The sequence below is a fragment of the Lissotriton vulgaris genome, chromosome 10 (genome assembly GCF_964263255.1).
Source record: "Lissotriton vulgaris chromosome 10, aLisVul1.2, whole genome shotgun sequence".
Taxonomy (NCBI): domain Eukaryota; kingdom Metazoa; phylum Chordata; class Amphibia; order Caudata; family Salamandridae; genus Lissotriton; species Lissotriton vulgaris.
The window spans coordinates 1085433879-1085450960 of record NC_141698.1 but is presented as its reverse complement, the minus strand read 5'-3'; positions in this window follow the sequence as shown (position 1 = coordinate 1085450960).

The window sequence follows — 17082 nt, the reverse complement described above, 5'->3', positions numbered from 1 at the left end:
TTTAGTTGTTTTCGAAAAGATGTCAATTCCGGATTGGAGCTTAGATGAAAGGGGAGATCATGCCATATCTTAGCAACATTGAAAGAGAAGGAACGACCTCCCGCTCTGGTTATTCTGATCTTGGGCACCGCAGCCAAAAAGGCATTGGCTGATCGTAGTTGTCTTCTGGGATGATACGGGGTGATTATAGGGATGTTGATTGCTGGACCGTTTTCCCAGAAAGCCTGATGGGCAATGCATAAGGACTTGAAACTAATTCTGTCCTTAACGGGAAGCCAGAGCAGTTTTTTCAGGCCGGGTTTAGCAGACGTCCTGCGAGGGATTTGCAGTAGCGTGCGGGCGGTGCAGTTTTGGATTATCTGCAGTTTCCGCAGAGTAAAGTCAGGGGCTCCTAGATAAAGGGACCAAAATCCAAATGTAATTGAAACAAGCCCTGTATCACCGTTTGTCTGGCTTCGAAAGGTAGTAGAGGAAGAATTTTCCAAACAGATGGAACAGTGGTAATCACATAACGTGACCGTTTAGCAGAAAAGATGGGTTTTTATGGCCTTTCTGAATGGTAAGAGATCAGTTATTCCACGAATCTGGAGGGGTAGCGCACTCCAAAGCTTAGCTGCAAGGTACTGGAAGGAGCGGCCTCCCATCCGGGCTTGTTTAATACGGGGGACCACTGCCAGGTTCTGGCCCTCCGAGCGGAGAGAGTGCGTCGAGGCGTGTATGCGGTCAAGAGTAGGCATAGCATGGGTGGGGAGGCGGTTTTCAGAATTCTGAATGCGAGGCATGAGGTCTTGAAATGAATCCTCTTTTCCACCGAGAGCCAGTGGAGTTTGGTAAGTGTACTTGCCACCGAGTGATGACGGGGGAGACCTGTCAAGGCTCTCGCTGCAGCATTCTGAACTCGTTGCAGCCTTGCTTTCTCAGCCTGGTTAACCCCTAAGAGTAGGGAATTCGCATAATCCAGCCGCGAAAGGATGGCAGACTGTATCACGAGCTGGCGCGTCTGGGGATCGAAAAACTTTAGGATCTGCTTAAGGTTCCGGATGATCCCGAAGCACGAGGCAGCAAACTTTTTTGTATGTTGGGTGAAGTTGAGAAAGGAGTCAATCCAAACTCTGAGGTTTTTCACCTGGCTTTAAGGCTCAGGGAGCTTGCCAAGAGTCTCAGGCCACCATCTTTACCTACAAGTAAGACCTCGGTCTAGCCCGCGTTTAGTTGTAGGTAGTTAGCTGTCATCCAGCTGGTTATGGCTGTAAGGTCCTGTTTGAAATTTTGTGCACTCAGTCCAGCTTCGTCTCTCAGAGTCACCACTAACTGAGTATCGTCAGCGCACGATACTAACGATTGTCCCCATCTCTTGGCTATCTCAGTCAGTGGTAGGACGTATATGTTAAATAGTGTTGGACTGAGTGCAGATCCCTGGGGCACTCCCTGTTTGATCGACTGTTCTTTGGAAAGGAACGGACGAGTGGAGACCCGGAATGATCTTCCAGACAGAAATGCCTTAAACCAGTCCAGGGCCTGTCCCGATATTCCTACCTCCTCTAGCCAAAGTAACAGCACCTCGTGTGAGACCATATCGAAGGCAGCACTGAGGTCTAATAGTATCAGTGCTGCTGTCTTGCCGGAGTCCAAAATGGTCCGGAGGTGATCAGTCACGCTCAAGAGTTGTTATGTTATGTTATGTTATTTGCACTTCTAATGCGCACAGCTGCTCCAGCGAAGGAGCGTCCTGGCGCAGGGAAAGGTAAACACAACATAACACTAAATCCAGTAACAAAAAAGCAGAAACACTTAAAACAGGGAACATTTAAAACAAGAAGGTTTTCAGGGCCCTACGAAAGGATATTAAATCATCCAAGAGGCGGATTTCCAAGGGGAGCGCATTCCAGAGGGTTGCAGCTTTCACTCGGAAGGAGCGACCCCCCATCCGACTAAGTCTAAAATGGGGGACAACCACCAAGGATTGTCCAAGGGATCGGAGTGAGCGGGTAGGAACGTAGGGAGAGAGCAGTTTATTAAGTATCACAGGTGCCAACTCTCGAAGAATTTTAAAAACCAGGCAAAGAGCCTTGAATTGAATTTGCTTGCTTATCGGGAGCCAGTGCAGGGACCGCAGAGTATTAGAGGTGGGGCAGGTTCGGGGCAAACCAACCACCGCCCTAGCCGCAGTGTTCTGGACTCGCTGTAAACGAAGGATCTCGGCTTGGTTCGCTCCTAAAAGGAGCGAACTGGCGTAGTCAAGCCGAGAGATAATCATTGCTTGAATGACCAGCTGTCTTGTAGGAGCATCAAAAAATCTGAGCAGGGGTCTTAGCCCGCGTAATACTCCAAAACAGCAGGCCGCCACTCTCTTCGTGTGAGTCACAAAGCTTAACGTGTGGTCAAGCCATACTCCCAGATTCCTGAGTTCCAGGACGGGGGCCGGCGCTGATCACAGCTCAGGAGGCCACCATCCGTCCAGAGTGCCGTTTCGGTGCTGTAGCCCGCACGGAAGCCATGCTGGGATGCGTCCAGAGTGGTATTGGATGTAAGGAATTTCGTCAGAATGGTATTGAAGTGAGACTCGGCCACCTTAGCTGGCCAGGGGAGCAGCGAGATAGGTCGATAGTTCTCGGGCAGAGTGGGGTCTAACGTTGGTTTTTTTATGATTGGGGAAACTAGTGGGTATGATGGCAGTGGTGAACAAGGAATTTATGATGTCTCGAAGGGAGTTAAGAACCGTCATGTCAGCTGCTCTGAATTGCGGTGGTTTTAGTGGGTCTGCAGGCGAGCCTGATTTGACTTTTTCTCAAAGTTTGAGAAAATCCTCTTGACTCATCACAGGTATATTAGTGAGTTTAGAGTTAGTCTTAGTGGTAGAACCATTGAAATATAGAGTGGTTGGGAAGGACTTATACATTTTCTGAATTTTATCAATGAAGAAGGATGCCAGGTTCTCACAGTGTGCAAGAGAGGTATGTGACTCCACGACAGCTTTTTTTGCGCTGAGATCTTTTAGTATTTTAAAAATGGTTTTGGAGGGATTCTGACTAATCCCAATTTCATTAGCGTAGTATGCCGCTTGTGTGCTACGGATGTTTCTGTGGTAGTTTTTTTGTACCTGGACATATTGAGCCTTAAGTGCAGAATCATAAGTCTTTCTCCATTTTCGCTCAGCGACTTTACATTCTTTCCTGAGGGAAGTGAGCGCTGCATTGTACCAAGGACTAGATTCCTGGGAACGTGCCCTAATCCAGCCCGCGGGAATCATGATATCCAGAGCCTGGGTGATCCAGTTACAGAAATCCTCATAGCTCAGGTCAGGGTCTTTGCTAACTTTGGTGGGGTTAGTTTTAAGTAGCACGTGAAATTCTTCGAGATGGAGTTTCCTCCAAGGGCGTTTCAGCACTCGTTGGACATACCTTTTGTTGGGTGCACCGCGAATAGTTAGTGTCATGATCACTAATAAGTGGTCTGTCCAGATCATAGGAATGGGGGCTCCCACCGCTACTCCTTCTAAGTTAGAAAAAATGGGGTCTCGGAGATGTCCACCTCTATGAGTGGGGCCACTGACTAGCTGGCAAAGTTGGAACGCGGCAAGGTCAGCTAGCATATTGTTGATCTTTTTGTCCGTGGTGAGATCAAAGTGGATATTTAGATCTCCAAAGATTGAGAAGTTTGCGTTCCCTGTAACCAACGAACAACCAGTTTAGAGGAGGGCTTTAATAAAGCTGCTGTCCTGCCCCGGAGGTCTATATATTAAGATACCAGATAGAGTTAACTGTGGGTTTATCTTGATGTTATAGCAGGCGCATTCGCATCCTTCGATGTCGAGTTTGGTAAATAAGCATGAATATTGCGACTTAGCTATCATCACTATCCCTCCACCCCTTGACTGTCTATTTAACGTGTAGGTGGAATATCCTAATGGGATGGCTAGGTTGATAACAGAGTTCATATCCTCTTGCAACCAAGTCTCCGTGAGGAATAGGATGTCTATTTTATTTTATTTATTTATTAATTTGGAATTTTGTATAGCGCATAGTTATCCTCGGGCATCGCAGCGCTTGTCCAGGCAGCAACAAAGTAACTAGGTCATGGACTTCTAAATTATGTTTTGTCAGGGATCTTATATTAAGCTGTGCTACCACAAATTGTTGATGGGGGCAGGTGGTCGTAAGGGACGGGAGAGATGGGAATGTCCTGGGTCTGGGAAGGGTAAACCCACATGAGCATTTGGATCTGCCTTTCCGGTGATTTAAGGAGATCTTGTTACATGAGGCAGCAGAGTTATTGAGGCCCACTAGGTCATCTCTGGTATAGACAACAAAATCCCTACCCTTTGGACCAGGGTCCCTGGCGAGAGGCGACGTACAGGCGCGGACGGGCGCAGACGGGCTTGTCTTGGGCACGTCTTCGGCGCGCTGAGAGGGCGCCCGCTGCGCGCGTCCACTGCGCGCCTGTAGGGACATCCTCTTAAACGCTCAAGGGCCCGTCTGACTGGTGCAGGATGCACAGCGGAAGTCGTAGTCACTTCAGGTGTGCTCCTGTGCTCGTCTTCCCTCCACAACAATCTGAGCAGGTCAGTGGTGGACCGGGGAAGTGAGGTACGTGAATTAAAAATCGGCAAAATAGACAAAGTTAAAAATAGAATTGCCACACTGCTAGGTCACACAAAAGGATTCAATAAAGCGCTACGCGCCTCTCCTTACTAACAATCAGCTAGGGAATGCGTGTTCTGCTGCTGCTTTATAGTGCCAGGCCCATGACTGGTGCAGGATGCACAGCGGAAGTCGTAGTCACTTCCGGTGTGCTCCTGTGCTCGTCTTCCCTCCACAACAATCTGAGCAGGTCAGTGGTGGACCGGGGAAGCAAGATACGTGAATTAAAAATCGGCGAAACAGACAAAGTTAAAAATAGAATTGCCACACTGCTAGGTCACACAAAAAGATTCAATAAAGCGCTGCGCGCCTCTCCTTACTATCAATCAGCTCAAATGCTACTACTGGGCCTGCAGCACTAGTAGTGCCACCCACACAAGCAGCCATAAGAAGAGATCTCAGGCCTGCCACTGCAGCGCCTATGCGCAGTTTGTTATCTGCCTTGTTGTCCTGACAATTGCACCCACTTGCCAGGCCTTACCCTTCCCTGTTTATGCACATCAGACACCCCTATAGTAGGCCCAAGGTACCCCCCTGGGCAGGGTGTGGTGTATGTGAAAGGTAGGACATGTACTGAGGTGTGTACCATGTCCTGACAGTAAAATACTGCCAAATTCGTTTTTCACTGTTGCAAGGCCATCTTGCCCATAGGGCAGAATGGGGAATGCTGTGTCACATGTTTCCAGCATATCTTCCCGTAGGCATAAGATTGAGAGATGACGTTTAGTGTGCCTGAACTCGGAATTTAATAACATGTCTTTTTGTGAAGATGGTTTTTAAATTATGTGTTTTTAGAAGTGGCTTGTTTCTTGTCTTAAACCATCCTGTGTGCCTCTGCCTGGTTGTGTATTCACTGTCTGGGTTTGGATAGGACAGGGTCTGGAGAGTGTCCTGACCCCAGGGAGGAGTAGGTGAGACAGCAACAGGCTGGCCTGCATTTGATGTGGGGGGGAGGAGTAGCCCCCTGGATGTGAAGAGAGCTGTGTTGCTGCCTCAAAAGGATGTCTCCACCTCCTGCAGAGCGTCTGGGCCCCAGACCTTGACTATCAAAGGAAGAGGGTGTGCGCTGGCTGGAAAACACTTAGGTCTGGTTTGGACTGGGCTCAGAATCCCCTGGACACAAAGTCTCCAAAAGCATTTAGGGTTATAAATGTGAGAGCTGAAACTCCTGTGATGAGTACAATCCTCAGCAAGGCCCGTCAGTGCAAAGGGTTCGCCCTTCTGTGCACAAAGTTTACAAACTATGGAAAGAAATTGGCACAGAAACTGGAAATACAAAAACATAGTTTAATAAACCTTTAAAGGTGGTCCTACAACCTACACAACACTCTACAGCATTGTACAGGGTAGCACAAAGAACTCAAGTACATAGCCCCCTTTTATACACAAAGAAGGGGTTCACAGATGGGCGGGTACAACACAGACAAAACCAAATGTGTGTGGAGGGTCAAGGGGAATGTTTAACGACCTGTCTGCAAACTCCCCTACTATCAGAATACGAAACATACAACAAAGCAGACCAGGTCAAACGATGGTGTGTAACTATACCAGTGACTAAGAAACAAGTAGGATGCATATGTGCATCAGTGCTGTTGGCAGGTATTGGCAACAGAGAACTAGAAAGAATCCCATCAGACCACCCTTTTTGGTGGAGTTTACGTCACGTGGGACTCGCTGATCATACCATACCACATCTGGCCATATAGTGCTGGTGTGGAGACGGATGTCAGTAATCTAGCCATGGTGTTTGCCATAAGGTGGACAAAATGATGTGCAGTGCTCAAGTGATAATAGTGAAGTAAAATTGACTACCCTGGTTCTGACAAAGTGTGCATACGGAAACCTGAGTGTCAAAAGTTAAAAACGCCTGGTAGAGAATCTACCCTATGGCGCTGTGCAGGACGGTCGACATGTTTCAGCCTAAGGGACATTATCCCGGCTTTCTTCAGGACCTTAGATATAAGATAGCTACTGCAACTATAACCATAAGTGATATGTTGGGTAAAAAAACAAACAGCGATAGACTGATACATATCTACCAGATATTCAAACGTTTTGGGCGTCCACTGGTGGGAGAAGATTGTCTTCTTCCTATCAACAAACAAAAATAATTGTACAACAACACTGAATTACAAATACAGTGGACGCCCAAAACGTTTGAATATCTGGTAGATATGTATCAGTCTATCGCTGTTTGTTTTTTTACCCAACATATCACTTATGGTTATAGTTGCAGTAGCTATCTTATATCTAAGGTCCTGAAGAAAGCCGGGATAATGTCCCTTAGGCTGAAACATGTCGACCGTCCTGCACAGCGCCATAGGGTAGATTCTCTACCAGGCGTTTTTAACTTTTGACACTCAGGTTTCCGTATGCACACTTTGTCAGAACCAGGGTAGTCAATTTTACTTCACTATTATCACTTGAGCACTGCACATCATTTTGTCCACCTTATGGCAAACACCATGGCTAGATTACTGACATCCGTCTCCACACCAGCACTATATGGCCAGATGTGGTATGGTATGATCAGCGAGTCCCACGTGACGTAAACTCCACCAAAAAGGGTGGTCTGATGGGATTCTTTCTAGTTCTCTGTTGCCAATACCTGCCAACAGCACTGTTGCACATATGCATCCTACTTGTTTCTTAGTCACTGGTATAGTTACACACCATCGTTTGACCTGGTCTGCTTTGTTGTATGTTTCGGGTACAACACAGAACATGATTTACGACCATATATGGACATTTCTGAACATGATCAATACATGGGTGGAGTTAACGGTTCTCGAAGCCCGCAAAAAGCACATTCCTATCTACATTGATCAAAGACAGATGTGATTTCCACTGAGCATGCGCTAGACTCACAAAGGAGCCTATTTATAGACTGTTGCTGGGCAGATCTTAAGGGCGATCAGCGTAGAGGTAGGACTCGTCACATGGCGGGCACATGGCAGTATGTAGCATACAAGATGGAGGACATGAAAACAAGATGGATTCTGACCATTACGACAGTTAGAGCGGGAAACGCAACAAATAGCTCATTATCATAACTTCAGCTAATGCTTAACATTATCGCTGTTTTATTTACAACACCTGAACTCAAGACTGAACTCAAGCCTGAAAAACTACTTTGTGCTCAAGAGGAACCTCTGCCAAACACGAACAGATGAAGAGACTGAAGAGAAGGACTGCCCTTGCTGTGTGTCCTGAGGCTGGCCTGCAGTTTGCTGATTTGACTAAGGAGAGGACAAGGGACTGTGTGCTGTGTCCCCCTGCTTGAAAGGACTTTGCGGTGTGAGGTGTCCTGAAGTAACTTGTCTCCAAGGGCCGAGGAGAGCCGGTCCCCAGTTGAGGAAACGCAGGAACATAAAAGTTTCCAACTGTGTCTCAGCGATGCTTGGTGCATGGTGCTTTTGCATCCCTGAGACTGTCGTGTGGTCTGTGGTACTGTTAACGAGGTGCCCCATGACCGCATTGTCCCCGCAGTGTTAAACATCGTCCGCGCTGCTGCATTGCTGTTTGTGGCCTGAGCCTTCATCGTAACTGAGGCTGTGAGTAAGGATCACCACCGCCGGCCTGAGCCACAATGTGCTAAAGGATTTCTGGAAGACTGCTGTGTGGTCTGTGGTACTGTTTACAAGGTACCCCGTGATCGCATTGCCCCCACAACATGAAACATCGTCCACGCTGCTGCATTGCTGTTTGTGGCCCGAGCCGTCATCGTAACTGAGGCTGTGAGTAAGGCTCGCCACTGCCGGGCCGAGTCATAATGTGCTAACGGATTTCTGGACGCGAATGAAGCTGCAAGGTGAAAGGGATAGTTATAGTTGTTCGCCAAGAGGAATCTGCCCAAGATCGTCAACGAAGGAGAAGGCAGCACTGTAAACCGGCCGGCTACAACGTCGCCAGGCACCGGAGTTGCAACATCATCGGGTCCATCCAGCAGGACATCAAACGAGGGGGGAGAGAGAGAGAGCGAGGCAGTGCACTCCCCAGGTAAGGCTTGAACTCCGGTCAGGAGGCACGCAGGAGGAGTACAGGTGTTCTCCGCTCTCTCTCCTGCTGCACTGTGTTAGACACCCTGAGTCCCCGAGCTGTCCATACCTGCCCAGCAGTACTGGGGCCGCCCCTATAAATTCACGACTGTTGTCTCTGTTGTTGGGGCCTAGTGGTGCCCGAGCTGATCACTCAGATTGGCTCACCACATTATTCTTTCCATTACGAACTGCATTATTCTTGCATTACGAACTGCAATATTCTTGCACTATGAACTGCATTATTCCTGCATTAGGAACTGCATTATTCTTGCATTAAGAACCACATTATTCTTGCATTACGAACTGCTCATTAATACCGCAAGAACCTACAAGTGATTTTTGGCCTACTAACCGGCCCACTGAAATATTAAGAATACGCATATGTTAGATTTCTATCATTTGGTCTCATCGGATTTCTTTTGATAAAGATACCGCTCTTTTTATAAAATCAGTGTGGTGTCCAATGGTGGTGTTATCACTGTGTTACTGGGAGCGTGGTTGCAAATACTTTACACAATGCCTTGGAGATAAGCCTGGCTGCTCGTGCCAAGCTACCGAGTGGTGAGCAGAGGATATCTATTAGTTATGATAAAAGTTATATATTTGCATTTATGGTTTGCTGTTAAAGTTTAATTGTTGCAACCTTGTCCTAATAAAATTACCTTTTACGCTTCAAGTAACAGCGTGGCATGTAGTTATTGCGCGAGTAGCCTTTGACTAAATCGCCATAGTTAATCTAGTGCCTGTAGTGATGCTAAGGCCTTTTCACACCAGTCCTCGCAGCCATTCCCACAGACACACACAGGTACAAACACACAAACACACAAACACTGTTGCAAACACATACACTGAACCTTCACAAAGAAACATCCTTATAAGCATTTTCTGTACATAAGTCAATACATATACACCTGCTCCTTCTTCGTTTCATTTCCAGCTTTAATTCAGGTATAAATCCCAGAAGATAAGGTGGTGCAGAAGAATCAATACAGCTTCATAGTTTGTCACCGCCCCTGGCGGGGATGACTTTCATTTTCTGCCTGCTAATGACAAAAAATATGTCTTTTCTCCCATCCAGGAGCATTGCTTCGTGGCTGAAACTGTCAGAGCAGTTTTTCCACGTGCAGGAGATAGCATAGCTTGTCTGGAAAATGTGCTGCTCATCCCATGTGGTTTTATAGACGGGGGATGGTGCAATTTAGCTGGGGTTATTCAGGGCTTGCCGTCTTTTGTTTTAGGTTTAGATTTTTCATCACATACATCAGACCTCTACCAGCCTACGTACAGTAGGGAAAGTGTTGGAATAGTAAATCTACTATTCCTTGTCCTTTAGCCCCCTCCAGCGCAAGTCGTGGTTACGCCTTGCGTTCTAAAATACGCGTTGTAACGGTACTGCGGGGTAACATCCGCGTCGTAAAGGATGCTCCCCATTATAATCTTTGCAAAAAACACAAGGTGACGGCTGGAATCCTTGAATTAATCTCAGCCACTGGTAATCGCTTGGGGTCGCACTCTAAGCCATCATCTTTCACCCCACTCTGCCATTTCAGACTAAGACCTCCTCTTTCATTTGAGTCCTGTCCTGCTCCAATAGGAACAGCCCAGCTCAAACTACCAGACCAGTTCCCCTCAGATGAAAACACAAACAACTGTAGATAAGTTTCAACATACTTAGGTCTCACCAGTGACCTACGTCTGGGCATACCCATCACGCCAAGGGCTAGTTTTACCATCATTTTGCACTGTGTTTCCATCACAAAAGTGAGCAAACTAGCACAAAATGTTTTTTTGTTCTTTACTTTCCAGCACAGAACTTGTTTTGTGCTGAACATTGCCTTGCTTTGATCTACTTTAAGTTACTTAGCATTACATGGGGGCTATTACCCAAAATTTTGAGAGAGGGATTTGCGTCACAAATTAATGCTATTTGAAAGCAGGTGTTTAAAGGAGAAATGTTTTCATTTCTCCTTTCTTTTCTGACTTTGCATGTGTGCTGCACAGTATAGCACAGAAAGTAGGAAAAGTTTCAGAAACTGACTAGACATATTCTTTTGTACTGATACAAAACATATACTAGACTCGCGCACACAGCCTTGCACTATGGCTCAAAGTGTGTGCGTGGCACTCAAGAGCAAAATTCTTTACCAGAATGATGGAGAAGGAAGGAGAGAGCTGCATCTCTATGGATATGGGCTCTCCTGCTCTCTCCTTCCCCCAATGCAGCAATGTTGGCTGCTGCACTACTTGAGAAGGCAGCAAATCTGGCCCCTAGGGTGTCTACTGGAAAAGCAGCAAGTTGATAAAAGAGATGTTTGAATTTTTCTAAGCCTCTGGTAATCACTCGGGCTACATGTTAGATAACCAGGTGTGTTATTCTATAGAGAGACCCACATTATGCAAGTAATCCTGGTGCTTGCTTGTATTCTCTGTTAAAATCATTGACACAACTTACCTCATAACTATACCTGCATCAACTAAACAGAGGTCTCATCGTGCGTCCCATTTCAAACCCTCACATGATATGAAGTGGCCAAAATGGGAAAAAGAAGCCGGCACTACCTATAATATGTAAGCAATTAAATAAATAATAATAGCTTGTTAAGGATGATAGGGAATGGCACCAGGAGGTTCTTCTTTACGTAAAAGGGTGCATGATTTAAGGAACCTGCACAGGAGGGCCGCTTAGATAATAAGAAGTTCTCAAGGACCAAGTGGGGGCCATGGGTTTTGCTTGGAGTCCCTAGGAAAGTGGCCAGAGGTAGCCGGACAAGCAGAGAGGCACTTCCTTCTGGTCACCATCACCTCTGGACTGATGTTTTAACATATGCCTTAAAGTTGTGGGATTCTGTCTCCGATAAATCGGATGTTCCTACAGGGACTCCGCAGCACTCTAGAGAAGCGGTTGGTGATCTCCACCTCAGGTGGGAGCATGGCTGTCCGTTCCCATTGGGGGAATAGCAAGAGGTAGTGTCTAGCAACCGGAAGGTAATATTAATACAAGAAATCAAGTGTTGCCTTAAGACTCAAAATCAGAAGGCATTATTTCGATACTCAATCAAAACATGGCGGATAATATCCCGCCTGCAGTGTTACTAGTGCTGTAGGCTATAAGGAACTTTTAATACAAGGGATAGGACATCCGCCACATTTGTGATGAAGTATCCCATCTGCCAGACTCTAACTAGGGCATAGAGCCTTTGCCTCAGGTGTGCAAGGACTGTGAAGTGGGATATGTGAGCCAGAGACTGGGTTTTATTGATGACTGAGTGACAGAAGATCTGGAGAGGGAGAGTTTCTTTTCAGATGTATTTAAGGGTCTGTGGCATATCCGGAGCAAGAAGTAGGACACAACTATCCATAGCCGAGAGGTGGCATACGGCATCTTCCAAGAAATGTAGTAATACTGCCTGGATACCACAGAGAGAGCTGTCAGTCACTGTGGTGCTACCACCCCATGAGAGTCACATAAGTCAGAATGGGGGTAACACAGTAATGCTACACATTTCCCAGAACTACAGAAGTGGTAACCCTGCCATTTTACTCCATACTGGTATTTGTGAGGAGACAAACTATGGGTTCAGGGAATTATTTGCTCATGACTTAATGCCAATGGAGGCTCAAAACCCTGTTTGTGCCCAAGTCGGAATTCCTGGCCACAGTGTGGCGCCTGGTACTGCAAGGTTCATTCCTATTCAGACGAGAGAAACACTTTGGCAAAGGTTGGTGTGTTCTGGGAAAAGACTGTGACTTGGCTAATGCCATACATGTACAAGTCCAAAAAGGATGACAGGGTGCAGAGTGCATAGTCCTGGACTTATCTATAAAGGCATTATTTCTGTAATTTTTGATGGAATTTTGCAAAATTTTGCCAAAATAAATTATGCAACTTTGTACATCCCTCAAAACAGAATGTTCTATTTCATTTTTTACTCATGTACATAATTCTTTTAAATTTCATTTTACATTCTAATTCCCTTAAAATATGTAAATAAGGGTCTTGATGTGCAAGTTCTATGAGTACCAGCACTAATGTAAACCTGAATCCATTTTCTTTTGTCCTTGTTCTTCCACTGGATCCTTCAAGGCATTCTCCTGAGTCATTGGGGATCTTGCAACAAGGCTGGCAACTGCTGAATCTACATGTATCATAGCCAGTAATTTGGTAATTGCTAATTGAAAGAGCCATGCCTAATCCTGTCAGGGTCATTCCATTCACTCGACCACTTCCAAATAGGTTCTGTTGAAAGGGAACTCTTTTATAAGACATTTTCTGGACCTGCCACGGGAGAGTTTCTTTTGAGATTCCTGGGTTTTTGGTGGTTGCAAAATATATTTACACTTCTAATTCACAAACAGTAATATTTCCTCATTGTTATTAGACCCTGATAGAGCTAAATATAAATACTCCTGCTCTGTGGATCTTTTACTGCAAGTCTCTGCCTTTTTTACCTTTTAAGGTAAAAGCTGCCAGTGTCTCAATAACAATTCTTCCAATTCTTTCTTCCTCTTCCTCACCTCTTCACACTCTAGACCTTTTTGGCAAGGGGGGGGGGGGGTAGATCTGGAAGAACCTGAGAAAATATGACTATATGTCTCCTCTTAGATGAGTGTTTCCCCAATTTGAGCACTTAAAAAAAATACGGACAGCTTCTAAAATGTGTTGCAGCTGCAAAATCAGGAATCAGGGAAAACACACCAAAGAATCAGTAAGTCAGTGACAAAAACTCCTTTCAAATCAATTCGCTATACTTACACTAACTATTCTTAGGGTATAAATGCTGTTAGGGGAAGATGTTTTAAGGCTCCCAAGCAACACTAGAAACTATCACTCACGCCCTTTTCACTGATAAGTTGGACTACAAGAACAGAACACCCTCTACATCCAGATCACCAAGCAACTCACTAGAAGACTACTAATCATCTAGAACTTAGCAGCCTGACTTATGCTCAACCTCGCACTTATAACTCACAGCACACCATACCTCAGGAAGCTCCACTGGCTCCCCACACACAAACCCTCTCATTTCAAACTCCTCACAGACACATTCAAGGCACTATACAACGTAGGCGCCACCAACCTGAACAATCACATCTCCTCCCATCAGCCACCAAGACACCTCTGCTGCCCAAGACTCTTACTGACACACATCCCATTCATACACCGAACCAGATCAGGAGAATAGGCGTTCTCTTATATTGCACCTCCCACTGCCTACCACTCCACATCAGAGTCTCCTCCTCTCTTGAATTTGGCAAGAAGCAGAAGATCTGGCTTTTGAATTAGTGAACCTGCCATAGGTAAGGATAAGCACACAGGGCAAGGCACCCACACCTGCCCTGCATCAAGATACCCTTCTGGGTGATCATGCACTTTACAAATACACATAGCACAACCAAACAAAGACTTGGGTCCTGTTACTACCTGACCTGGACAAACCTAATATATGTAACAAACAAGTAACCCGATAGGTTGTTACACAATCATTATTCTGCACTTAGACAATCAATTCCAAGTACGGTTGATTTATTTCACATTAGTTAGAAACGTTATTCACGTTATTCAAAACAACATTTCATCATCTCATAGAGAGAGACACACAAAATGTTTAGTGTGGCAAACTTGTGAGAAAAGAAACAACATAAATAACACTGTAACATGTACAAAATCAGAATCGACATCTATTTACATACACATAAACAAACACAACATATCAAAACGAAACATGAACACCAATCCAATTGTCATAGTCCTGCTAATGTTTAGGCGGCACCAGTCCTAAGTAACACATAGAAAACAGGCTGGCCAATCACAATTCAAAATATCCTGCTTGAATAATGAACCTAAGGCAACACAATTAAAAGTGGGGTAGTGTGACCAATGGGAGAAAATTGCTTTACACTAATTCCCATGTGCACCCCTTCACTACTTATGCCTCAGCCCAAAAGCCAACGCGTTTCAAACCCTGACTTGTTCTGGGTTTCTCCTTAGGACATGGACTGAAAAAGAACTTGACTGCTAATAAATGAGGTTCCCATGTAATTTCTTCATGGTGCAGCTTGGCTTTCATTCTGTGGAGCAGTGTGGATGGAAAACCCCAGTAAGTGGAAAACTGCCGTCCTGATGAACGTGCAGTTGAAATATTCGATGTTACCCTGTCAAGAGAAGGAAAGGGAGGCTTTTGTAAAACTTGAAGTGTGAGTGCCTGCGAGCTTGTGTGCCGCCCTGCGACTGAGTCTAACTCGTTTTCAGCCCTCAGGGGTCCGGTTACAATATTTAGGCAGCACAAGCAGATATCTGACGCGTGTTGATCACCTTTTCAAAATCCATACTAAGGGGCCTATTAGGATGGCAGGCGGACTTACGTCCGCCCGCCACTCTAGCGGCGCTGGGACTGGACGCCAGTGGTGCGGCGGTCCTGCACCAGCAATTAGGATGCCACCGTCACGGTGGCAGTGGCATCTCCCATCCACAATATTGTGGTGGCCGGTGCACACTGCACTGCCCGCCACATTGCTGTGGCTGCACTGTGTGCATTTGCACGCACATTGTGACAGGCACCGCGCGGTGCCTGCCACGTCATCCATGCAAATGCAGGGGGGTACCGTAGGTACCCCCTATGTGCCCCCCCACCCTCCAACATCCACAGGGGCCTGCAACGGGCCCCCAACTCATGAATCCGCTGCCTCCACGGAAAGAATGCTACCTGCTGGCATCCTAATATGGTGCGGACACAGCCATCATATGCAACCCTTTTCCGACCGGTCGACTGGTCGAACGGACAGAAAAGCAGCAGAAGTTCTTCCCGTCCCCTGTGGTCTCCCCCGCCATCATAATATGGCGCGGGTGAAATGGGAGGCGGGCGGGGGACGATGTACGGTGGATCGCCACCACCATGCGGGCTGTGGCGTTCCGCCCTACATCATAATAGACCCCTTAGTTATCTGTCAGTAATTCTTTTCAATATTTTCTCTTTGATATTCTGTTTTGGATGTTCAGCCTGCACACTACAAGGGATATATATTAGGATGGAACTCCAAAAGAATAGAGCAGGCAGTAGGCATTGGTGCTTTTGATGGTTTTGTTTGTGATGCTGCATTTGAGAGACAAGAGCCCTTGTTAATGCAAACATACTGGAAGCTTACTAAAAATCCAATTAGGCTAAAGTTGGCTTGCCAGCAGTCTGATAAATAAAGCAATTACCTAATGTGTGCTTCCTAGTAGTGAACTCAAAGTGTAATTGGACTAAAGTGGGCTTGCCCTTAGTGGAATAATACATGGGCCTATACAGTGAGCTTGTTAGCGGCATACACAGAGCAATAAAGCTAATGCCATCCTGAAGTGGCCTATTAGGAGTGGAATTAATTCAGTTCGCCCCGCTAACGGTCTGCTCAATAATTGAAAGTTAAAGAGGGTTGAGTACTGTACTATTTAATATAAAATGTAATTACGCAAATTGGGCTTGTTGGTGGTGCAATGTCATGACCAGCTGAACTTCATGACATGTCTGATGTCTGTAAAATTAAGTATTTGATCATTTTACCTCAGGGACCACCATGGAAGACAGTGCAAGCGTCACCATACTGTTTGATGTGGCTCAGCTGTCCTGCCTCTTTGTCTTAAAAGCACACAAGAATCAATGTTTTATGATTGTTTTGACTGTTTGGCTGAACATTCTAATAAATATTCTACATGGCAAACTTTGCAATTCTCTTAAAAGTCCTAGTAGTTTTCAAAAAACTGAAATTGGCCAGCATCTATCCTGCTCTTGCCCATCTTTCATTTCAGTAGATGATGTATTCCTGATATGACCAATGGATGCATCTTCTTTCTTTTTTTTATTTATTTTAAAGTATTTTATTAGTTTTATGCAAACAAATACAATAGCATTCTGTTACTGGGTTAGCCAACCGTAGTATGTATGCGATGGTTACAGGTATTTTAAGGTAAGATATCTGTTTTAGCTAATCCCCTCTTACATTGACTTGCTGGGAAAAATAGGCAAAGTCTGATAGAAAGAGAGAAACAGGAAGGAAAGGGGTGAAAAGAAGATATGAGAGAGGTTCTGTAGCACCGTCATGATCTTAATAAACTAAATCAATTCTGATGGTATCATGTTTCTTAACCCCTTCCATGCTGCCGTCGGCCATTGGCAGACGGCAGCAATACCTCCCCAGTGCTGCTGCCGACCAATGGCCCACGCGGCCCCGTCCGTTTTGCGGTAGTGCCTCACTTCCACAAAATCGCGTCCGCAGTAAATGTGTTAATGTAATCAGCTCTGTTACAATCATTCTCCTCAATCCGCTCCACAGGTTATTTATTTATTTATTTCGCAGCAGCACGCCTCCCCGCTACAGGTTCTCTGCAGATGCTTTTTTGGGAGGCCATTGTCCATGCTCTAAAT